At 39.1% G+C, this 11,202-nt stretch overlaps 1 protein-coding gene across 7 annotated transcripts in view; it reads left to right on the plus strand.

The window, feature by feature from the left end:
• Positions 1-478: 478 nt before the first annotated feature.
• QTMAN (queuosine-tRNA mannosyltransferase) overlaps positions 479-11,202 on the plus strand; it is a 359,192-nt gene continuing 348,468 nt past the window's right edge. For 6 of the 7 annotated variants that reach the window (XM_075070244.1, XM_075070242.1, XM_075070247.1 and 3 more), the window contains exons 1-2: positions 524-597; positions 4,943-5,073. The gene's annotated coding sequence lies outside the window, so the exon portion shown is untranslated. Of the gene's footprint in view, positions 598-4,942; positions 5,074-11,202 lie in introns of all 7 variants that reach the window. The other variant, XM_075070243.1, reaches the window with a different exon arrangement.

Consider the following 11,202-nt stretch of genomic DNA (forward strand, 5'->3'; position numbering starts at 1 on the left):
TCTGGGATGCTAGGCTCCCACTCAAAGGTGTCCTTTTAAAGGTGGCACAGTTGGTCACCTTAATGCCAGAGGTAGCTTAGCGGCCAAATTTAACCCTGGCACAGTTGGCCTAAGTCCCCAGAAGCCAAGTGGAGGTGCAATTGTTTCCCCCAAGGCTGAATTTGCCCCACGTGCATACTGTGTGTGAAGTGCTCTGGATCCTTAGGAAGGAGAGCACACCAACCCTGTACAGGTGAGCTATGATTTTAGAGGCAAGGGTGTAACATGCAGGCCAGACACCTATAAGACCGGAGGGCAACAGTGGAGGAGCTCGGGTTGGGGCGCCTTTGCGTGATGGGGGGAATTGCAGGGGACAGATTTTCTAGGGAGGAAGGCAGCCTTCTGCCAGGACTGTGTCCGTGAGAAATTCAGAAACGTCTCCCTCATGCAAGAGACGCAGCTCGGATCAGGGCAGCGGCTCCGCGCGACTGGCAAAGGCAGGCAGGCGGGAGGGGAAAGCCAAGCCTCCTGCGTACTGAGGGGAGGGGAGGGCGAGGCGGGGCACAGACGCTAGCACGTCGGTGCCGCCGCCGGCCTCCAGGCGGGATTGAGGAGGAGGTGAGTTCCCTCGGGGGCGGGGGGGCTGGTGAGGAGTGGGGCCGCGTGATGAGAGCGAGCCCGGGAGGGAAGGGGTCAGCGCGGAGAGGCCGCGGCGCCGGCCGGAAGGAGAACGGGGCAGACAGCGGCTGGGGCGGAGGGGGACGGGCCCAGGCAGGGCTGCTCTCCTGAGGGGAGGCGGAGAGCGGCGGCAGCTGCTGGCCTGGGACTGTGTGCGGCGTCTAACATGGCTCCCTAGCACCTGCAGGGAGCTGCTGAACGAGAGGTGCAGCCGCCCCAGCTGCCCCTGACGTGGCTCCTGAGCACTGAGAGCGGACTCTAGGCAGGGGGAGCAGCTACGATGATCCGGGGTGCAGCCCTAGCGTGGCCCTCGGTCCCCACGGTGGCTGCTGGACACGTGGGGTTGCAACCTCCCTCGCAGCCCCTAAGGGGCGGCCAGCACCCACAGCTAACGGGCGACTCTGCTGCTGGCGATCGGGGGTGCAGGCTCCCCAGCACACATACAGGAAGCTTCTCAGAGCTACAGCTCAGGAGGGGCCTCAGACTGGAGAGCTGCTGCTGTTTAGGAGGAACAGCTTTGCCAGTGCTCTAGTATGGGTCTCCCATTTGCCACGTGCTGCTCGCAACTATGGGGAGCCCCTGTGGGGGGGGGGGGCAGGGTACGCGGCTTTTATAATGATTTCTAAGCAGCATCTCCACTGCTTACAGGGCCCAGGTCAAGAGTGGAGTGAAAGAAACCCAGTGCTCTCAAAGGAGGCTGATCAGTTACACTCAATTCTGATCAGCCTTGCGGCTCCACTGTGGGGGGGGATCTGGGGGGAGCTGCTGGAACTCTTGAGAGTGGGGTGTGTGCATTGCACCCTCTTCAGGAGCTCAGCATTACTGTGCAGCAGTTGCATGCAGTCTTTCAGAAGGGGAGAGAAAAGACATAACGGAAATAATACTTGTGACACTGGTCAGGGTACTCGTGCACAAGTTCAGCAGTCTGACATAATGGGAATTGGTGTTTTGATCGTGTTATGTGCTTAGCTGCCTAACTTGGTTTTCCACTTTCACATGCAGTTCATCTCATAGGCATGGGGATATAGCAGAAGCTATTGCTAACACTCAGAACATATGCAGCTTCCTCAATAGTCTGATGCAGGCCTCAAGGAGCCTAGACACAGTTCAATATCACAATGTGCATGTGAAATTAATGTTTTTTTCCCTTCTTAAATAACTTTTAATAAAAATGACTAAGCGTTCTGGGGCAGGGTCTGTCTCTATTTGTGTGTTTATGAAGTGCAATGTAAAACTGGCCTCCAATCTGGAGATGCTACCATAATACAATTAATAAAATACTAAGTTTTAAAAATAATTACACTTTTGACAAGAAAGCCCCCCACATAAATCAAACAAAAATCCCAAAAAAGTTGAAACCCTTGCAAAGTATACAGTGTGAAATTGTTTTAAAACCAAAGAAAAATTAAAGAACTCAGTTTAAAAAAAAATACATTTTAAAATGTGATTTTTTTTTAAATTAAAACACTATCATCAGAAAATATTTCATAATAATGAGATGCTTCAAGAAAAACTTTTAAAATCCCAAATTAAAGGAGTTTTTCTCACATAAATACATTTAGAGGTCTAACCAGATCTTTTAACACATGACTGTGTGAAAATGGGAATAGTAAACTAGAAGAAATGAATGCAAATACATACACTTTTTTTAAGAGGAGGAAGGAACAAGTTCATTATAATGGATGATGACTTTATTTTGGATTTTTTTTCTGTTCTAGTTGTTAGGTGCTAGCCATACATTAAGTTAGTTTAAAACTTAGCACAATGATTAGGTAAAGATAAGCAGCAGATTGCAGTATTGTGTATAACAATGGATTGGTATCATTCAATAGAACTGTTTTATTGGACTCTAGTAACCTTAAGCCTTAACATGGCAGGACTTTCATGTAAGAACCCATGTGCACACTGCAATATTGAATTTTACTTAGAGCTTTCAAGATCTGACGTGGGATGTATTCTTATCATTTCCCCCTCTTAATGTACATTTTTCTTAGAAGCCTAGATTTAGTAAAAATACTTTGGTGTTGGAGATTACATTACATCATGTGTATGAGTTTGTATAATCTCAGTGTCAGAAGTCAGTTTTGATAAACTATGGACAAATTCAGATGTACAATTTGATTTTAGATTTATACCCCAACAGTGTGTAGAAAGATGAATATAACTTTATATATGATTGAATCCCAATTTTTAGAATCTCTCTTGCTAATGATTTGCCAGACTGACTCCTTGTCTATTGACTAAAGATTAGCTGAGCATATGTGGTGTTGCCCAAGTAGTTTGGATAATTAATATTCTAAGGTTTTATTTTTCTTTATGAACTTTGGAATACTTTCATGTTACTTAGGGAAACTTTTTGAAACTGCAGCTAAAAATAAATTATTCAAGAAAAACATAACTATGAATTTCACATACTGTTCCTGCATAAGACAGAGCATAAATTGCATACAGTGCTCCGAAGGAACATATCTGTCTTATGTGGGCATTTTTGTCGATGTGGACAGAATTTAGATATACTTAGTTATGTGCAATGTTCAAATAAATACAATGAGAATGTATTCTAATGTTAAATATTATTGCTAACAATAGAAATAATGGGGCCTTAATCTTGACCGGGCTCTTTGGATGCTTCAGTAGTAATAGTAATATTGCATATGAAATATTGTAATATGAAGGCAATAACAAAATAAGGCAGAAAATTACAAGACCTCAAATGTGTGGATATCTGGTCCTTGTTAGATTGGCTGTACAGTGTATCCAATTTCAAAAACAGTCAAACATGGGGGTGGGGGAGAATGAACTATAAACAATTCTCATTATATATGATTCTAAGAATCTTGGCAGTGCTGGTGACATGCTGCCAGTATTTTAACAAGAAGCGCCCATAAAATTTCCCTCATTTGACTGTGATAAATCCTATGTACCAAATCTGTAAGGGACAGCAAAATCATGCTAATCTTTGGTGGCAGAATTTTTAACAGCAGGCTCTTGAGAACCTCCCCCACCTAAGGCATCAGTAGGCAGTGCAGTTAGCAGTGATAATGCACAGCTTTGCTGCTATAAGAACACGTATCCCAGTGTTACTGTCACTTCTGAATAGATATATCTCAAAGTATGTGTCTTAAAATGTACACCTTAGCTATCCATATTGCTGCACATCAGATGTGAAAGTAAAAATAAATGTGTGAAGCTCCAAACAGACTTATATGGATTTCTTCAAATCTGAAAACCACATCTCCAAACTATCTATTATCCCAAATTCTCTCTCACATACAGTCTCATACACACATTTTTTTAGTTGACCTTCAGTGTTTCCTACAAGCAGGAAATCAAAGTTCTTATCTATTTACAAATGACAATAAATAGGCTTCCCTATACTTAAAATATGGCTAATGCAACAGATTTGGGATATGAGTAATTATGTGGTGTTCAGATGAGGGATGGAGGAATATGAAAGTGTAATTTATCAAAAAAAATATAGTACTTAGAATTAATGAATGAGGTCAGTTCCTATTTGTGTTAGTTTGTGCCCCCCAAAACAGTAATCCACTGGATTAAGATGAGGAGCACAAACAACTGTGGAGGTCTTAGATTTTAAGGTAAGTTTACCTCCATAATAATAATACTGATAGAGGCGAAGTATGATTATCCAAAGCCTTCTCACCAGTATTACAGATGCTGCAAGATTTAATGCCATCCTTGTAAGTTGTGAAACTAACCTCAAGCAAGTAAGGGTGGACACATCACTGTGTTAATGATAAGCCTGAGAAATAGAGGACTTAGATGTTTTAAGATTCAAATCTTTCTCTCTCACACACACATGCATGCACACACACACAGAGTTCTAGATTAATAACATTAAAGATTTTACTGTTCATAGGTCACCTGTAGCATTATATTCCAGTTTCCTCCTGGGACAACTTCTAGGGATTTAGGTGCCACAACTGCAACTACTTGGACCCCCTGAGACTGACAGTAAAAGTACTAATAGCAATTATAGTATTGGTAATTTTCTAGGAAAACTGTCTACTATGAATGGCATGTCCACATCCATTAGTGAAAAGCCATTTTATATTAATATCTTAAGGTCACTACTGACTATATTCTGGATCAGACTCGTGACCTACAGGTGAAAGCTGCCAATCCCTTAGGCTCTTCATTTACCCATGGAAGTAGGATTTACTCAATCATTGTTACATAATAGATGCTGCTCACATTGGCTGGGTTGAATGATCAGAGGTATGGGAGTGAAAGATGAGTATAAATGTTAATATTTATTTTTTAGCTCTAAAAAGACGAAGAAAGATCTTCTCATTTCCAGAGTAACTGGAGACCACTTTTGCCTGCATCTTATTCTGCCTTTCCCCAAGTGAAATAAACTATACAGTTTTGCCTGTATAACTGCTTCTCCAGTAGGTAAGTGTAGACAAGCCCTAAGTAAACTCTCTTAAAAGAAATAGGTTTGATTGTCATAAAGTCGGTTTTCTTTTTGGTTGTGATTTAAATGTAAAGAGAGGATTTGTGGAGATGACTATAAGGTTCCATTGCCCTAATTGCTCTCTACATCTGGCATAGCATAAAAATTGGTCTCACTTGTACCTAAAACAGTTACCTTTCTTTTTATTTATTCTATCTGCTTTTTGTAAAATCAATGGCCGTGTTAAATGCTTAAATACCAAATATGAAAATTTAGAGATCAAGATATGATTTTTTTTTTTGTATTTCTTATAATAGATATCTGGTATGCTGTTTGAGGGAGTCATCTAAGTCTTTAATAATTTTGACTACTCACTAGTTAAAGTATGTTATCTCTTATTAGAGAAATAGACTTTAAGGTCAGAAGGGACCATTATGATCATCTAGTCTGACCTCCTGCACAATGCAGGCCACAGAATCTCACCCACTCACTCGGAACAACCCCCTAACCTATGTAAATATATATTTATCTTTTAAAAACACTGTGTTTATTTTTGAAGAAATAATAGCTGAGGATTGTAAAAGTAGCAATTTTGGAAGTGAATCTAGATTTTTTGAACGGTATGGTTTTTAAAACTGAATTGTGAAGAAAACAGGAAAATGATGTCAATATCTGCAAAAAAACAAAACGAAAAAACCTCAGATGTTTGTGTTTTCATGTATGCTTCATGTTCATTATTTTAAGACTGAGTGATGGCATTTAAACTATCATTTTTCAATTGGAATTATTTTAAAAATATTGCCAGTAATTGGCATTTCACTCAGTCATGACCCAGGTGACTTGCAAAAATCCCATTACTTTCAGCAGTAAAGTGTGTGTGGAGAATGTCTTCACTAACCAGGCTTAAGAGGAGCACTCAGCAAATTTACCACTGAAACTTGTCTTTTTTTTTTTTTTAAAAAAAAAGTTTGGACATGTAACATCTATACCCCTCCATGCCGTATTCCTCTTCCACTGTGAGAGCACAGTATATACAGTTCTTAGACATCATAACTATCATGGAATCTCGTTGGAACATGGAGCTGGCCACCATGCATCCTGTTTTTATAATGTGACTTTTAAAAAAGTTTAACCATGCAATATGCTTTTACAAAGTCATTACTCAGCTGTGGTGGTTTCACTGTAGCACTGATATAACAGTGCTGTTCATACTGTACATTTAATTCTATAGTAAAATATTATCATCATTATTATGTTCTCCTGGGAATAGCTTGTCAGTAGAGAAGAGAGAAATGCACTTGTAGGATGTGTGCACAATCTTCTCAATGAGTCAGAACTTCTGGAAAGCAGTAGCCACTGATGAAGAACTAATTATTCCATATGAAATTATATAAGGAGGTTAGCCCTGACTTTATCTCATTTCCTTTCCTGTGACAGTAAGTTCAGAAATCTCAATTCCTTTCTCCTTATTTCTCTGTACTATGTGTTTTATTTACTATTTCTTATATGAAGGTTTATTTGCTGCTGTTAAAAAAATAACAATTTGTTTTAGTATTAAATATTTCTAGTTAGAATTAGGCTCTACACAATCATCCAATTTGAACATTTAAATTTGCTTTCTAGGTTCAGACAGGTCATTTTCCATTGCCTTCCCTGTAACTTGACTTCAGTTCCCCAGTAGAGGATTTGTGTGCTTGGAGTTTAAATGCTTCATGTGACTGTGATGCATTATTTTCTGACCATCTTTCCCACTGCCTTTGCTGTTTAGAAAAAGACATATATCAAAGGCCCATTTGGGCCTGCAAGGAGCAGGAAAGTCACCTTTTCTTTTCCTGATAGAGCTTATCACTTGCAGACCAATCAGACTGTTTCCACTTCAGAGTAGTCTTGGCAGAGTGCTTTAAAAGCACAAAAAGAGTAAAGGAAGCAGTTTGGATCTGATGTGGGCCTTAAGGTTCCTCAAAGAAGCCAAGGGGATAATAGTTGCAGACTACTGAAGGATCCAGGGGCTATGACACATAATAAGAGAAAAGTGCTGTGAATCTGAGCATTCTTCCTGTTGTGTTAAGATACAAAGAAGTTCAGTAGGAAGAGATCCAAGGTTGAATCATTGTAGAAAAAGTCTCTCAAAATTTTTAGAAACAGTTGCAGGTGATAGTTTGTTGTCCGGTATCTCAGTTCCTCTTGAGATGCTGAACATAAAATTCTGTTTGTATTGACTATCTTGTCAGATCTGGGTCCTGAGTCAGTTTTGTGAAGGGGTTTGATACAACCTTAATTTACAGTGCATTTTTATGAAGGATTATCAGAAAATAGCCCATCAGGATCTTCTGCTTCCTCTGTGCAGCTCTGTAGGGTTTCTTGCCCTTCAGATCTTGGGTCCTTACAGTTGATCTCATTGCCATCAGGAATAGAAGGTTAGTTCCAGGGCTCTCAGATCTAGAGAACTCCTTCCTTGAATTATTCTCTGAAGATGTAGATATCTTAATAAAGAGCGTGTGCTTACAGACATCTCCCTGGATGTCTAAGTCAAGGGGACAGGTTGCAGGGCTCTCACTATTTGTAGGAAACCTGTGTTTCTTGGGTCTACTAGTGAATGTGGGCTCTGCGAACACAAGATTATTCTGATAAATAGCATAAGGACTAAGTTCAAGAATTTTCCATTTGATGAGCCTGTTTTCTTCACCTCAGAGTTAGGGTCGGTTCATTCTTTGGATGGAGGGAAATTGACCCAATACAGACAGGTTCCAGAGGAATATTGCTTCTTGTTAGAGAGCTGCTGAATACCACAAATCTGATCAGAAGCAGTTTTTCTTCTCAAAGCAGAAAGAGAAGCAGAAACAGAAAACAACTTCTTTGGCAACTTAAGATCCTTTTATTATTATTGTCTTGAGACAGCTAGTTTGGGGTTGCACCTAATAACTTCAGCCAGTTGTGGCATTTTTCCCCCTCTCTAGTCTCTTTTTTGGAAAATTTGTCAGGTGTCATAGAGTGGAATTACCTTGGACAGGTGACTACTACAGATAATTCAAACCAGCTGTTCCATCAAATTCCACTCTGTGTTTTCTCCAAACCCTTCATCACAGTCCTGCTTCAGGGATCCTTCTCGTGAGAAAGTGCTGAGAGACAGTGTGATCTTTCTTTTCCAACTGAGAACAATAGAAGAGGCAGTCCCGCAGCATTAAGAGAGGAAGGGGTTGAATTCTCACTATTTCCTGAAGATAAGAGGAAGTTCCATGCTAGAGTTAAAAAAATTGAATAAATAGATTAAAAAAATCAAATTCTGTAAGGTGACACTACCATTATTTTATCGGGGTTGCCGATATATGTATGTAATCTTTAATTACATGATCATGTACTGTTTTTTTTCCATAAGACAGCAGTCTCATTCATTATAGAAGATGCATAGTTAATCCGCTGGAAGAGCACTAGAGAGAACTAAATAAGTCTCCTAAATTGTTTGAAAATAAATTCAGGGGGTAAAACATTTTTGTTTAGAGTTTGTCTAAACTGTTTTCATACAAATTGTTATAATCTTGCAGGTGTCAAACTGAAGATTTTAGAGCACATTCCTCCAGATCCAGAGCAGGCTTCTCAGTGTGTATGAGGAATGCCTTTATGTAAGGCTCCTACCTGGAGTTCAAGTCATATCTTTATGCAGAATTACTCTTTTGACTCATCAGCTAGATTGGATTCCCAGAGAGAGCAGTTTTGTAAGCTTTAATTGATCATTTCTAGGCCCACCTTCATCAAAGTTGTTACTGCTAGTTCCTCTCCCACAAATATTTCTGTAACATACATTACTTTAAGAAGAAAGGTTGCTTTCTAATAACTATAGTTCTTTGAGTAGATTGTTATTATAAATGTATGTATCCTACTATGTGCCTCTCTGTTTGGGAGTCTTCATTAAATTCTGCGTAAGTGAAAAGGGATGGAAGTAGGGTTAGAGTGCTTTACCCAGAATGTTTAGTTCTGTGATAAAACTTGCATGTTGTCCCAACATTTACTGTATTCTAGTGGGTTCAGACTTGTGGCCATTGGTGTATGCATACTTTAGAAGTGGGGAAGTATGCTGATAATCTGTTTGAAGAACTATTTTTATTATTAAGGAAACTTTAGACATATGTTCAGATACTAAACTAATGAGCAGCCTGAAAATAAATTAATAAAATAAAATTCTGACCTAGAAAGGCAGTCCATATATATACTAGATCTGTCACTGTAATATCTGAGAATCTTGCATATTTTCGAAAGAAAATAATGGAATCTCAATTTCTTTTTCTCCAACTTCAAGGTGAAAGGAAGCTTAAAAAGTATTTCTTTCCTTATTTCAGTTCATTTGAACATATATGTTACTTTAATATAGGTTTTTGTATTTAAGTAATAGTATATTCCTGATATGATACCACTGTTCTTCAAATTTTCTAATATTACAGAATCCTTCACTAAGGTCCATTCTCATACATGCTCTTAACAGTTTTTGACTTTTTTTAATAGAGTGTTCAAAAATGTGGATTTTGAAAGTGTGGTAAGTATATTCTACTCATAATGTAGAATCTACACTTATTACAAGTGTTATTTTCAAGTGTTAATATATTTTTGCATGTCTCAGTCTAGTTTAATGAAGGTATATCATTTGTGTAGCTGTTAAAATGAATAGCCAATAAAAGAAAACATTGCACTAATAAACAAGAGATGGCTGGAGTTGGTTCCACTAACTGAAACAATTTACTTCATCCATCTTCAGTGTTTCTTAGCAACACAAAGTACTCTTACCCAGGGCGCTTTCACGGACTTTCACATCTTTCTTCAAATATAGCTTTGGTAGTATTTTATATGACCTGAAGTTCGTCCATCTGTCCTGAAGCTCCCAATGCTTTTCCAATGATCAAATGATCTTACATTTTTTCAGCTTAATAACACACAAGTTGACTAGAGAATCATTCAACATGTCAGGTTTTCCAAAGGGTTCTGGGAAATTATTTGCTGTTCTGTATAGCAAAGCTAAATGTTATTGAAAATGTGTTATAGTTTCATAATAAAACGAGTAGGAAAAATGTTGGCTTGGGAACTAACTAGATTTTTTCTGATAGCCCTAGCCTCAAGGCTTGGATTGCTTGTAATAAAAGGGTAACTTTGATATCTTTTGGTGAATTAACTAGTATTCTGTGTAGATCATAATTTATGAAAATACTGGCTTGATACAGAATGTTACATTATCAGATTGTTCATTTGCATGAATTGCATTAATATGCGGCTGACATTTTCAGTGTTTATTTTGTGAGAAGTTAGTAAACCATTGCCTCTCTGAATGTGCTTTCTAACAACTCAGAGGTTGCTTGTCATGGTATAAATCCCCACTCTGAACCTTAGCGTCCAAAAGATGGGGTACCAGCATGAATTCTCTAAGCTTAATTACCAGCTTAGTACTTGTAGCGCTGCCACCAACCGGGAATTCCAGTGCCTGGTACACTGTGGTCCCCCCTAAACCTACTCATCTCTCAGAGCAGACAGTCACAGACAATTTAGTCATTAAAGCATATTGTACACCAATCACAGAAGTTTCCTGTGCAATTTACTGAAAATTCAGAGCACGATTATTCCAGTATAACAAAGTTATATATACTCTAGTAGAATGAATTCAAATTTGCTCCCAGTATTCACCCTAATCATGGCTGTCTGCTATGCTATCTGACGGGTTCCTAACAGCTGAATTTCCCTCAGCAGATGTTAAACTCGAGGTCTAAAAGACCAGGAATGGTTTCTCACACATTATAAAATGGAAAGCAAGAAATGGAGGAAAGGATCCTAAAATATCAACAGACAATGCACAAACAGGATAAGTTAATATGAGAGAAGTACTTTATAATCTCTTTTGCCTGTAAAAGAGATACATGTCAGTTGAGCCCTGCATCCTTCGACCTGACTCAGTCCAGGTGATAGATTATTTTCAAATTTGAGGAGGGAAGTAGTTTGTGTGTGCTGATTATTTTGGTTGTTGTTCCCTAGGTCTCTCCAGGTCTCAAAGTGTCTCTCTCCAATCTCTCGATACAGCCCTTTATAAGTCAGAAATAGTGTAGTACTGGATAGATAAGGCGAGTTAGCTGTATGTTTTTTATCTCCTCTTT

The sequence above is a fragment of the Chelonoidis abingdonii genome, chromosome 10 (genome assembly GCF_003597395.2).
Source record: "Chelonoidis abingdonii isolate Lonesome George chromosome 10, CheloAbing_2.0, whole genome shotgun sequence".
Lineage (NCBI taxonomy): Eukaryota > Metazoa > Chordata > Testudines > Testudinidae > Chelonoidis > Chelonoidis abingdonii.